The sequence below is a fragment of the Carlito syrichta genome, unplaced genomic scaffold (genome assembly GCF_000164805.1).
Source record: "Carlito syrichta isolate Samal-C Ts95f unplaced genomic scaffold, Tarsius_syrichta-2.0.1 Scaffold92608, whole genome shotgun sequence".
Taxonomy (NCBI): Eukaryota; Metazoa; Chordata; class Mammalia; order Primates; family Tarsiidae; genus Carlito; species Carlito syrichta.
This window is the reverse complement of record NW_007036704.1, coordinates 255,053-267,227: the sequence shown is the minus strand read 5'-3', so window position 1 is coordinate 267,227 and position 12,175 is coordinate 255,053. Positions and strand designations below refer to the sequence as shown.

Here is a 12,175-nt window from a genome sequence, read left to right as displayed (position 1 = left end):
ATGAGGTCTCACCAAGTTGCCCAGGTGGGTCTCAAACCCGCGGGCTCAGGCAATTCACTCGCCTCAGCCTCCCAAAGGCGCAGGATTACAGGCTGAGCCACCAAGCCCCGCTAGTACCGTATTTCTACCAGTCCAGTCCAGTTTGCCGTCACTTTCCCCAGGGTTAGCTGCAACAACTTGTCGCTCGGTCCCTTTTTCACTCTGCTGGCAGCTGGATCTACAAAAGCACCCAAATTTGGTCATGTCGCTCCAAGGCTGAGAGACCCTTAAGACTGTTGCATATCCTTGTAATTGTTCACATTTCTTAAGTTGGCGTGTCTAGAGTCTAGGCATATAGAGCCTACTTTTAACCTTTGGAACAATTGACAAAAACCCCATCAGTTTCAGCACCCGCAGGGAGGCAGAAAATGATGGCAGTTGGGTGGGAAGCAAGGCTAGTGAGAATACTTGTTCCCATTCACTTGACAATGTAATCACTGATCTTTTAGAAAACCTTCATTAACCCAATGAAATAATGCAGAGTTTAGCAAACTAGGGCAAAATTCAACTGACCTTTTTTTTTTTAATGGCCCTTGAGCTAAGAATGATTATTATCTTTTTAAATGATTTTTAAAAACTATTTTGGCTCCATACGGTGGCTCAGCCTGTAATCCCAGCACTTTGGGAGGCCGAGGTGAGAGAATTGCTTGAGCCTGTGGGTTCAAAACCAGCCCGGGCTACTTGGTGAGCCTTCATCTCTACAATAAATCACACAAACTAGCCGGGAGTGGTGGCGGGCGTCTGTAGTTCCAGCTACTTGGAAGGCTGTGCAGAATGATTGCCTAAGCCCAGCAGGTCAAGGCTGCGATGGCTGTGAGCCTGCCACTGCACTCCAGCCTGGGCGACAAAGAGTGAGACTCTGAACAAAAATAAAATAAAAACAAAAATATTTTTAGCTGGGCACGGTGGTTCATGTCTGTAATCCCAGCACTTGGGAGGCAGAGACGAGAGGATTGCCCAAGCCCAGAGGTTCGAGACCAACCTGCGCAATTTGGGAAGACCTCATCTCTACAATAAACCAAAACAATTAGCCAGATGTGGTGGCGTGCGCCTGTAGTTCCAGCTACTTGGAAGGCTGAGGCAGATGCATCACTTGAGCCTAGGAGGTCAAAGTTGCAGTAGCTGTGAGTGGGCCACTGCACTCTAGCCTGGGGGACAGTGAGACTCCCACTCAAAAAATACATATAACCAGGTATGGTGGCTCATGCCTGTAATCCCAGAACTTTGGGAGATCCATGTGGGAGAATTGCTTGGTCACAGGAGTTAAAGGCCAACCTGGGCAATATGGCGAGACCTCGACTCTACAAAAAATCAAAAAATTAGCCAGGCATGTTGGTACATACCTATAGTATCTGAGGCAAAAGAATCTCCTGAGCCCAAGAGGTTGAGGCTGCAGTGAGCCATGATCATGCCACTGCACTCCAGCCTGGGCAGCAGAGTGAGACCCTGACTCAAGAAATATATATATATTAAGAAAAATATGTGAAAATATATGAGATTCACATTTCAGTGACTTCAAACTAAGTTTTATTAGGGCATAGTCAAGCTTCTTCATTTAAGGTTATTTTTGCTCTATAAGAGCAGAGTTAAGTAGTTATGGGACAGAGATTGCGTGGTCCACTAAACAGGGGAACATATTTACTATCCGACACTTTACAGCAGGGTTGTCCAAACTTTTGGCTTCTCTGGGCCATACTGAGAAAAGAAGAATTGTCTTGGGCCTCACATAAATTATAGTCAGTGTATATACATAACAAAACTTCTCTTTTTAAATGTTTTTATTATAAAGTTTAGAAAATTAGGACAATATAAAACTAGTGGGGTTTGACCTTGTTTTTATAAAACTAATCTGTCAAGGTCTGGTTTGATGGAAGCGGTTGCAATTCTTAGTGAGTTCTCAAGGTGCTTGTCAGGAATGTTTGCTCGGATTTTGCTCTTCTTGAGCTTCAGAATTGAAAACAACTGCTCACAAATGTCAGTTCTGCCAAATACTATGTCATGAAAAAGGTGTGATTGTGAACTTCAAAAATGGGGCTATGCATGAGATAGCAAAGAAAATAAACGCTTAATAAAAAAGGTGTTAAAAGATTTTGTGGGACCGCATTACTAGCTGTCTGGGCCACAAGCAGCCCACAGGCTGTGGGTTGGATGTGCCTGCATTACAGGAAGAGTTTGCAGATCTCTGAGTGAGGCATGTAACATACCTGGAACAGCAGGCATAAGTCCTCTGTGTTAACATAGCAAATTCCAACAATATTTCTACTCCCACTGTTTGTTTTTATGATGCGCTTGAATAAAAAAGCTGATGAGTTATAAAATATTGTGATACTTTCTAATAACTAAACATTGAAAAGGCTGGGTGCGGTGACTCATGCCTATAACTCCAGCACTTCAGAAGGCAAGACTGGAGGATTGTTTAAGCCCAGGAGTTCGAGACCAGCTTGGGCAACATAGTGAAACTTCACCTGTACAAAAAAAATCTCTACAAAAAAATTAACCGGGCATGGTGATGTGCACCACCTGTAGTCCCAACTACTTGGGAGACTGCAGTAGAACGATTCTCCTGAGCCCTGGAGGCTTCTATGGGGAGTGATCGTGCCACCGCTCTCCAGCCTGGGCCACAGTGAGACCTTGACTAAAAACAAGTAAACAAGGCCGGGTGCAGTGGCTCACACCTATAATCCCAGCACTTTGGGAGGCGGAGGTGAGAGGATTGCCTGAGCCTACGGGTTTGAGACCAGCCTGGACAACTTGGTGACACCTCATCTTTACAAGAAATAATTAAAAAAAAAAATTAACCGAGAGTGGTGGCGCATGCCTGTAGTTTCAGCTACTTGGAAGGCTGAGGTGGAAGGATTACTGAATCCGGCAGGTCGAAGATGCGGTGGTGGGGAGCATGCTACTGCACTCCAGCCTGGGCAACAGAGTGAGACTCCGACTCCAAAAAACAAACAAACAAAAACAAGCAAAAGAACATTTTAGAGATACTATTTATGAGTTAATATACAATTATTCATTGCGTCAATTTAGTTTTTTGGTTGTTGTTGTTTTTGTTTTTTTAGCCGAAGTCTCACTCTGTCATTCAGGCTGGAGTGCAGTGTGTGGCCACCACAGAAGCCTCCACCTGCTGGACTCAGGTGATCCTTCTGCCTCAGACTTCCAAGTAGCTGGGATTACAGATGAAGGCCACCACACCCAGCCAATTTTTTAATTTATTGTAGAAACAAGGTCTCACCATGTTGTGCAGGCTGGTCTCGAACTCAGGCAATCCTCTCACCTCGACCTTTAAAAGTACTGCGATTACAGGCATGAGCCACCACGCATGGGCATTCAATTTAGCATTTAAATGCCTAGTAATTCATATATAGCAAATTAAATAGATTATATATATTGATATCTCTATTTAATACTTTCTCCAACATCTCCCATGCATGTAAGACAATATATCATTGAAATAAGATACCTATCTGGCTGGAAAAAAAAGTAAAATATGTGTCTCAGTAATTCAGAGTTTAGCAGAAAACAAAACATTTCAACAGAGGTAATCAGGACCATTCCCTGTAGCCTCTGGGAATCCTGAAATGGGACTGTCTCCTCCCACAGAGACCACACTGCACACAATGCAGGGGAATCTTAAATCAGACAGCACAAAGAAGACAGCCTAAGAGAATATTGGAAAGTCTCACGTAGATGGCTTTGCTTAAAGTGTGACTTTGCTCCATTTGGTCATTTAGAATGATATTAGAAAATAAGTCATTCATTCCTTCATTCATAATTGTAGGTCAGCTTGGTCTCTTGATGTATTTATTGGCATCATTGCTTTATTTAATAATAAATCATTTAATGAACTTCAAAGGAAATGAACTTATTCACAGTACAGCTGATGTGTCAGGACTAATCACATGTTCTTATTTTTTATTTTTCTATTTTTACTTTTTGTAATCACATGTTAACACAGATAAAAGTGCACATTTTATCTTCTGATAAATTTTAATCAACAAAGTAATAGTAGTTTGACTAAGTAGTTGAGTATCTCAGCCTTAAAACATATATTTTAAAGTATATTTTCTCTCTGTCTTTCTTAATCTTAAACCTTGAAACATGTTTTAGAAAATTCTTTTCACCATACACGCTTTTCTGACCATATACTGGTTTAGAAATCCCAGTGGCTAATCTTAAAACAGCCTGACTGGGGAATTCTCTTGCCTGGGGGGAGTCATAAGACAGTTGATCCATAACCTGACTGCAGCTTGATGACTTATCCTGAACCTTAACAGACATCTAAGATTCAGGATAAGCCATCAAGACACACCCTGTTCCACATTCACGTTTCCAATACCAAGTTTCCCTTTTTATTTTTTTAGAGAAGGGGTCTTGCTATGTTGCCCAGGCTGGTCTCAAATTCCTGAGCTCAAGTGATCTTCCTGTCTCAGCCTCCCAAAGTGTTGGGATTACAGGTGTGAGCCACTGTGCCCAGCTACCCTTTTAATTTTTGTTTTAGTTTATTTATTTATTTTTTTGAGACAAGGTCTTATTCTGTCACCTAGGCTGGAGTGCAGTAGCATGATCACAGCTCACTGCACCTTCCAACTCCTGGGCTCAAGCAATCCTCCTGCCTCAGCCTCCCCAGTAGTGGAGACTACAGGCATGCACCACCACACCCAGCTAATTTTTAAATTTTTTTGTAGGGATGGGGTCTCACTGTGTTGCCCAGGCTTCTCTCAAGCTCCTGGGCTCAAGGGATCATTCCGTTTCTACCCCTCAAGGTGCTGCTCCCAACCCAAGTTCCCCTTTTTAAAACCTTGCACTCAGTCTGAAAAGCTGAAATGGTTTCTTTGAGGCATGAGCCTGGGCATTTCCCCATTTGGTGGCTTTTGAAATAAAACCACCTTACTTTCATGATGTCTCGTGCTTTTTTATTTTGCTGCACAAGCAACAAGTGGTCAAGCGTGAGTGGAGGGCAAGATGATTGGCCTTGAAGTATTTAATTGTTGGAAGGTAGGATGATTCATAAAGGAAACCTATTCAGCATCATAAGAGAACAGTGTTGGGGGCTGGCGCATTTTCAGTAATCATAACATTATTTCCTTTGAGAGGAGATACAGTATAGCAACTTGTTTTATTCTTCTATTTTTTGTTTGTTTGTTTGTTTGGAGTTAGAATCTCACTTTGATGCCCAGGCTGGAATGCAGTGGCATGATCATGACTTACTGCAGCCTCTACCTCCTGGCCTCGGACGATCCTTCTGTCTCAGCCTCCCAAGTAACTGGGACTACAGGCATGCACCACCCTGTCTGGCTAAGTTTTTGGTTTTTCGTAGAGACAAGGGCTTGCTATGGTGCCTAGGCTGGTAACAAATTCCTGGGCTCAAATGAGTCTCCTGCCTTGGCCTCTCAAAGTGCTGAGATTATGGGGAAGAGCCACTGTGGCTTATCTGGATATTTTTAATTTTATTTTTTAATTTTTAAAGTTATGTACTTTTAAATTGTATTTTAAGGATGTGGGGTACAATTCAGGCCTAATTCTTTCTTTTTTTCCTTAGAAACTGAAGTTTATTTTCAGCCAACCTTATTTCTATGTTGCTTAAGAGCTTGTGTTGCTTCCATGTTGCTTAAGAGCTTAAGACCACTCAGTGGTTGTCCCTACCCGTTTAGTGGCCTGAGCAGTGGGAGCTGCAGATGAGTCTTCTGTGGCAGGCTGAGCGCTCCAGTCTTCAGTAGGAAGCTGCTGAATTGGCACAGAGGGTACCTGCACACCTTCAGACCAGTCTGCAACCTCAGGCTGAGTAGCAGTGAACTCAGGAGCTGGAGCAATCCATTCACCCTGAAATTCTTCTTCGGTCACAGCTTTTACAGCAGCAGCTTGCTCTTCCTTTTCAGTCTCTTCGGGATCTCTGTAGAAGTAGAGATCAGGCATCACCTCCCACGGGTGTTCACGGGAGATGGTGCCACATATGTGCAGAACTTCCCGAGTCAGCATCCACCACATTAGACCCACTGAGTAAGCTCCCTTGTTGTTGCACAGGATGGCAATGTCCACATAGCACAGAAGAGAGTCTGTTACACAGAGCCATGGTGGGCAGGTTAACATAAGATGCCTCTGTGAAGCCGGGCTCAGTGGCTCAGCCTGTAATCCCCCACCTTTGGGAGGCTGAGGTGAGTGGATTGGCTGAGCCCACAGGTTCGAGACCCACCTGGGCAACTTGGCGAGACCTCATCTCTACAATAAATAAAAAAATTAGCCGGGCATGGTAGCGCACGCCTGTAGTTCCAGCTACTCGGAAGTCTGAGGCGGAAGGATCGCTGGAGCCCAGCAGGTCGAGGCTGTGGTGGCCGGGAGCGGCCACTGCACTCCAGCCTGGGCGACAGAGTGAGACTCCTACTCAAGAAAAAAAAAAAAAGATGCCTCTGTGAGAGGCTGGTGGTCAACCCTGGGATCAGTAACCACCAGCAGACAGAGCTCCTGGAAGACTGCCTGGATCTGGTTGGTGAAGGTTCCAGGAGTGAAGCGACCAGCAATAGGAGTAGCTCCAGTGGCAGCAGCAAGCTTCAGCATAGCCCACTGGCCAGTATTCCTGGAAGATGTGACACTGACATTAGCAGGGTTTTCAATGGCAACAATGGCACGAGCTGCAAGCAGAAGCTTCTCCCAGTCCCTCCTCAGATTTATAATGTAGATACCATCACTCTTCCTTTTATAGATGTACTGTTCCATTTGGAAGTCAAGGTTGGTGCCACCTAAATGGGTGCCTGCTGCAAGGAATTTGAGGACATCCACCTTCACTTGCAGGACGTCAAGGGCTCCGGACATTGTGAAAGTTTCCCTTTAAGTTACGACGGGAATTGAGAACAACGCTGTATGGACCCCTCTGTGGGTAGCGCGGAAAGGCCTCATTCTTAATAATTAAAAAAACTAGTTGAAAATACATTAAAAGAAAAATACTTAGGCTGGGCAAATTTACCCTCTGAACTAGTATATTGGTTATGGCAACCTAAAAACAAAAGACATTAAAGTAACGTGTACATAAATGTATCTACCCCATAGTAGGTGCTCAGTGGTTGACTCTGAATCCAGATCTATAAAAATGAACGTCTTTTCAAAAATCCATTGTCATATTCAAGCATCAGCAATTTCCTCTGTGGATGCAGGTGCAACACTTGACTTTTCCACACGGGGTTGCTGGTCCTTCATCTGTGTAAGGCTGCACCAGGATGCGTGATCTGCAGCATCACCACCTCTGTTGGCATTCGGGCTACAGAATTCCAGCAGCTACTACAAAATGTTTCTGATCTTGTCCTCTGTCTCAGCTTAATAGTTCAGCTTTGAAAAAAAAATTGCAACTGTTATTCTTGTAAGCTATGAAACAAATTCAGAGAATTATCATTCATCTGTCAAGAAGAAATGACACAAAAATGTATGTACATTTAGAATTATTTTATTTCATGTTGTAAAATATACAAAATTAACACTTACAAAAAGCAATTGTGTTTTGAGTCAGGATCTCACTCTGTTACCCAGGCTGGAGTGCAGTGGCACAATCACAGCTCACCACTGCCTCGAGGTCCTGGGCTCAGGCAATTTTTATGCCTCAGCCTCCCCAGTAGCTGGGACTACAGATGTGCACCACCATGCCATGCTGATTTTTTGTTTGTTTGTTTCTCTGTAGAGATAGGGTCTTGCTATGAAGTTCATGATGATCTCAAATTCCTGGGATCAAGCAATCCTCTTGCCTCGGCCTCCCAAAGTGCTGGCATTGAAGGTGTGAGCCACTGAGCCTGGCCTAAAAAACAATTTTTAGTACAGAAATTTTTGTGTGGATAGGTGAACATATAATCAGTCATTGTAAATATCATCCTCTGTTTACTGAAGTTCCAAAAATACAACACTCATGCAAGCACTGTGGAGATAGAGGATAAATATCTGGAATACAGGGTTTTTCAACAATAGAAGTATGATTGGGCAGATTCACACATGTGTTTGCCATTAAAATAATAAGAAATCTGCCAACCATTTCAATAATATAAGCTAGACATACAAAGAAGCAAATAAAAGTACGTTTGGTCATAGCTGGTACATTTACTACAGTTTTAACATTGTGGTCTTGAAAAGATAAAAAAGGAAAGAAAAATGATGACTTGCTTGATGCTGTGTGAATTTTACAGGTCCATACTGTTAGTTCATTATCATCTCAAAAATCTCTTCTTTGTTCATTTCATATAGCCTTTGCAAGAAATTACAGGGCAAGTAAGCAATGCCAGCATCTGATCAATGGGTGCTGTAAAGTGGCTCTGTGCCGCTTTGGATCCATTTGGGACAAGTCAGTGTTTCCCACTGGCCTGGGTCAATGGCAACACCACGTTACAAGACTATTACACAGCCCAAGAAGCAATACTCACCCGATTCTGAAGTTCTTGCTATGTATGTCGTCTTTAGAACCCTTGAAATTGTTTTGGAATAGAAAGGATTTCATCGGCCTTATGATGTTAATGACTACATGTCACAGGAAAAGTGATTTATACAAGTATATGCTGGTATGGAGTGATTTCCAAGATAATATTGTTAAGTAAAAAAAAGTCAGGTGCAAAACAATGTATTCAGTGTGCTACTGCTCTTGCAAATAAACAAAAAAATGGAGTAAGGGAATGTAAAAATATGTTTTGTTTGAGAAGACGATCTCTGGAAGTTTACAGAAGAAACTGGTAACCGTGGTTCACTCTTAAGGGAGGAAATGAGGAATGGAGAGGATTGGGTAGGGAGAGAGGGAGATTTGCTTTTCACTCTTTTGTTTCAGTTTCTAGCTGTGTGTAGACTATCTATTAACATTTCAAAAATAAAAACATTCAAAAGCAAACATTTTAAAATTAGTTTCCAAAAACAATGCTTCTTAAAAGATCTCTAGGCTAGGTGCAGTGGCTCACGCCTATAATCTCAGCACTTGGGAGGCTAAGGCAAGAGGATTGCCAGAACCCAGGGGTTCAAGACCAACCTGGGCAACATAGTGAGACCTTGCCTCTACAATACATAAAGGTATAAACGTATTATCTGGATGTGGGGTGGCAGCTGCTTAGAAAGCTGAGGCAGAAGGATCACCTGAATCCAGTAGGTTGAGGCTACACTAGCTGTGAGTGTGTCACTGTAGTCTGGGTCACAGAGTGAGACTCCAACTCAAAAAAAAAGATCATGAGCATACTGTGAGCTACCATTTGTATGAGAAAAAATGGGGCAGGAGGACTATATCTATGTAATTACTTGTATGAGCATAGAACATCTATGAAGAGGAGACAGCTGGGGACATGGGCAGAAGGGAGACTTATTTGGATATACCTTTTTGTATCTTTAGTATTATATGTTATGCATACAATTAAAATAGTTGTTTTTGAAGTTTACTATATGCATGGAAGTGGAAAGAAAAAGGTGTCTTGAACTAGAAATAAGGTGTCTTGAACTAGAAACATGTCTGTTAGGGTCAGACAGTCCTTGTTTCCTTCTCTTTGAATAGCTACATGATGTTGGACAAGTTGCCAAATCTCTGACCTCTGCTGAAAATCCCTTAGAGGAATGTTTTGTGAATTACATAGAAAACATTATATATCAGGGGGGACCCAAAAAAGAAGGAAATATCTTTTGGAGGGCGAGCCCCTTGTAGTACAGTCTTCCCCTGGTAGGTAAGTATTCTAGGAACCCATTGGCATCAGTGTGCCAGCTAGCGTTGTTGTGAGAGACTGTGTCCAGTTTCAGTCATCTTTTTTTTTAGAGATTCTTACAATATGTTTGCCCATTTCATGATGGGTGATTTACAAGCGTACCTGCCCACACTGTGCTGAGTTTTCAGCAGTCTTGGATGGAAAACGGCATGATCTCCATGCCCCACCCTCCTTATTCACCTGATCTCTCCCCAGCAACATTTTTTTTGTTTCCCTACATGAAAAAAGTCCTCAAAAAGAAGAGATGGGGGGAAAAAATGGCAGAAGCACTAAAAGGCATAAAAATTGACTAGTTCAAAAACTGTTTTGAGCAGTGGAAAAAGCATCTCGATAGGTGTATTGCATCACACGGAGAGTACTTTGAAAGTGACTGAAATTTAAACGTGTAAGAATAGATACACAATTTTTTGGTAAATAAATTCTGGGTTTTTGGGGGTTCCCCTCATATAATTCTATTTTATTCCTTTTTAGCATCAGCACAGACTTCCATTATATATATAAACCATAATTTATTTTACCAGTTCTGTAAGAATCATTTAAGACTTTTCTATAAGTGTTTTGTTCATTCATTAGCTGTTTCAGGTAGAGCCTCTGATTTACTGTTTGTACAATCAATGGTGCCCCAGAGTGTGTTTGGGAGCTCTACACTCTGGATAAAAAAATAAGCAGAATAATTTACAAGTGGAACTTTAAAAAAAAATTTCTGTTGATGCCAAAAGTGCTACCCCAAAACACAGAAAAGTCATGACATTACAGGAAAAAAAAAGAAAACCTGGTAGATATGTATTGTAGACAGAGATCTGTGCTGCTGTTGCCCAAATTTCAGACCATTCATCTTGTAAACAGAGGATGTCAACTTACAGTATTGATAAATATATTAATAGCAGTTTTACATTGCCATTCCTTAAAAATGGCCCTCTTCTCCTTAACAGCGTGGTCTACTTTCCCCAGGAGTTGTTGATTCAGCCCAAATGTCCACGGTCAAAAGACTTTGAAAAGCTCTATTTCAACACTCAAGAGCTCCAAATCAGCCGGGCTCAGTGGCTCAGCCTGTAATCCCGTGCTTGGGAGGCTGAGGTGAGTGGATTGCTGAGCCCACAGGTTCGAGACCCGCCTGGGCAACTTGGCGAGACCTCATCTCTACAATAAATCAAAAATTAGCCGGGCGTGGTAGCACGTACCTACAGTTTCAGCTGCTTGGAAGGACCACCATGAGCCCAGCAGGTCGAGGCTGCGGTGGCCAGGAGCGGCCACTGCACTCCAGTCTGGGCGACAGAGCGAGACTCCAACTCAAAAAATAAATAAATAAATAAATAAAAGAGCTCAAAATCGACTAGACCTTCTTGCAGTTGGACTCTTACCTTGTTTTTTTAGTTCTAGAAACTACTCTTTGACTTGATATCATGAATTTACCAAGGAGTAAAAGTGATTTTCATGTTGCTCCCTTTTGTATAAGTCTATGACACTGTCCTGTCCTCATAGGCTCCATGTGTCCCAACCTTTGTCCTCCTGAACTTCAGCTGGGACTTTATCTGTGGCAAATCTTCCTGGTACCTATGTCCAAGACCTGCTTCTGAGTCCTTTCAGCTCTCTGAATACTACCTGTAGCCACTTTCACACTGAGACTGACCATTCCCCTGGACCTTAACTTTTAGAGACCCACATATTTCCTGACTACCTTGTTCTGTCTGCTTGGCTGGACATTCTCCCAGTACCAACAGCTGGATCTCTATCCCTGGGACCTGCTCACGCAAGCAGCCAGGTCCAGCTACAATTCAATCTCCCCCACTTAGTTGCAGTACATTTTTCTATGCCCAGCTATGGCGTGAGATGCAATAATGACTCCTTGACTTCCTGCCGCTCTCTTACTCCCGCCATACTGGATTGTCTTTCTCCCTTTATTCTCTCATCCCTTACTCTCTTCCCTGCCTCTGTGCTCTTTATTGCTTTTTTTTTGCATCATTGGCTTCCTTTCCAGTTTCAGGACATGGCAGTCATTTTATATTCTCTCATATCTTGATTTCTCTGCCAACCTCCAAACTTAGTGAATCCCCCACATCATCATTAGGTTATCCTAAGTTACAAAACTCCCAGTCCTCTTCCCTTCATGTACGCCGTAGGGTCTTTCTTTTCCCTGGCCTGGAGGGTCTTACTTCCCTGGCCTGGTTGACCTCAAACTTTTAGGCCCAAGGGATCCTCCGCCTCAGCCTCCCAAGAAGTTGTGGTTATAGGCACTTACCACCCTGCCTGGTGCTGGAAACTATGGAAATTTCCCTTATATTTTACATTATAGAATATAGACTACATTCTCACCGGGAACATAAATCTTTTTATTCAATTTTATTTACTGCTTATTATATTCCGTTGGGGTCTTTTGCAGACATTTTCTACTCTCCTTCATTTTTTTCCCCCACTTTACCAGATGAGCTAGC

General features: G+C 42.6%; 1 pseudogene across 1 annotated transcript; it reads right to left on the bottom strand.

The window, feature by feature from the left end:
• Positions 1-5,658: 5,658 nt before the first annotated feature.
• On the bottom strand, positions 5,659-6,923 carry LOC103262825 (annotated as a pseudogene). Its single transcript, XR_002482098.1, has 2 exons — positions 6,445-6,923; positions 5,659-6,136 (listed from the first exon to the last, which is right to left on the bottom strand). The product of XR_002482098.1 is annotated as a 40S ribosomal protein SA-like (transcript).
• Between the last annotated feature and the right edge of the window lie 5,252 nt (positions 6,924-12,175).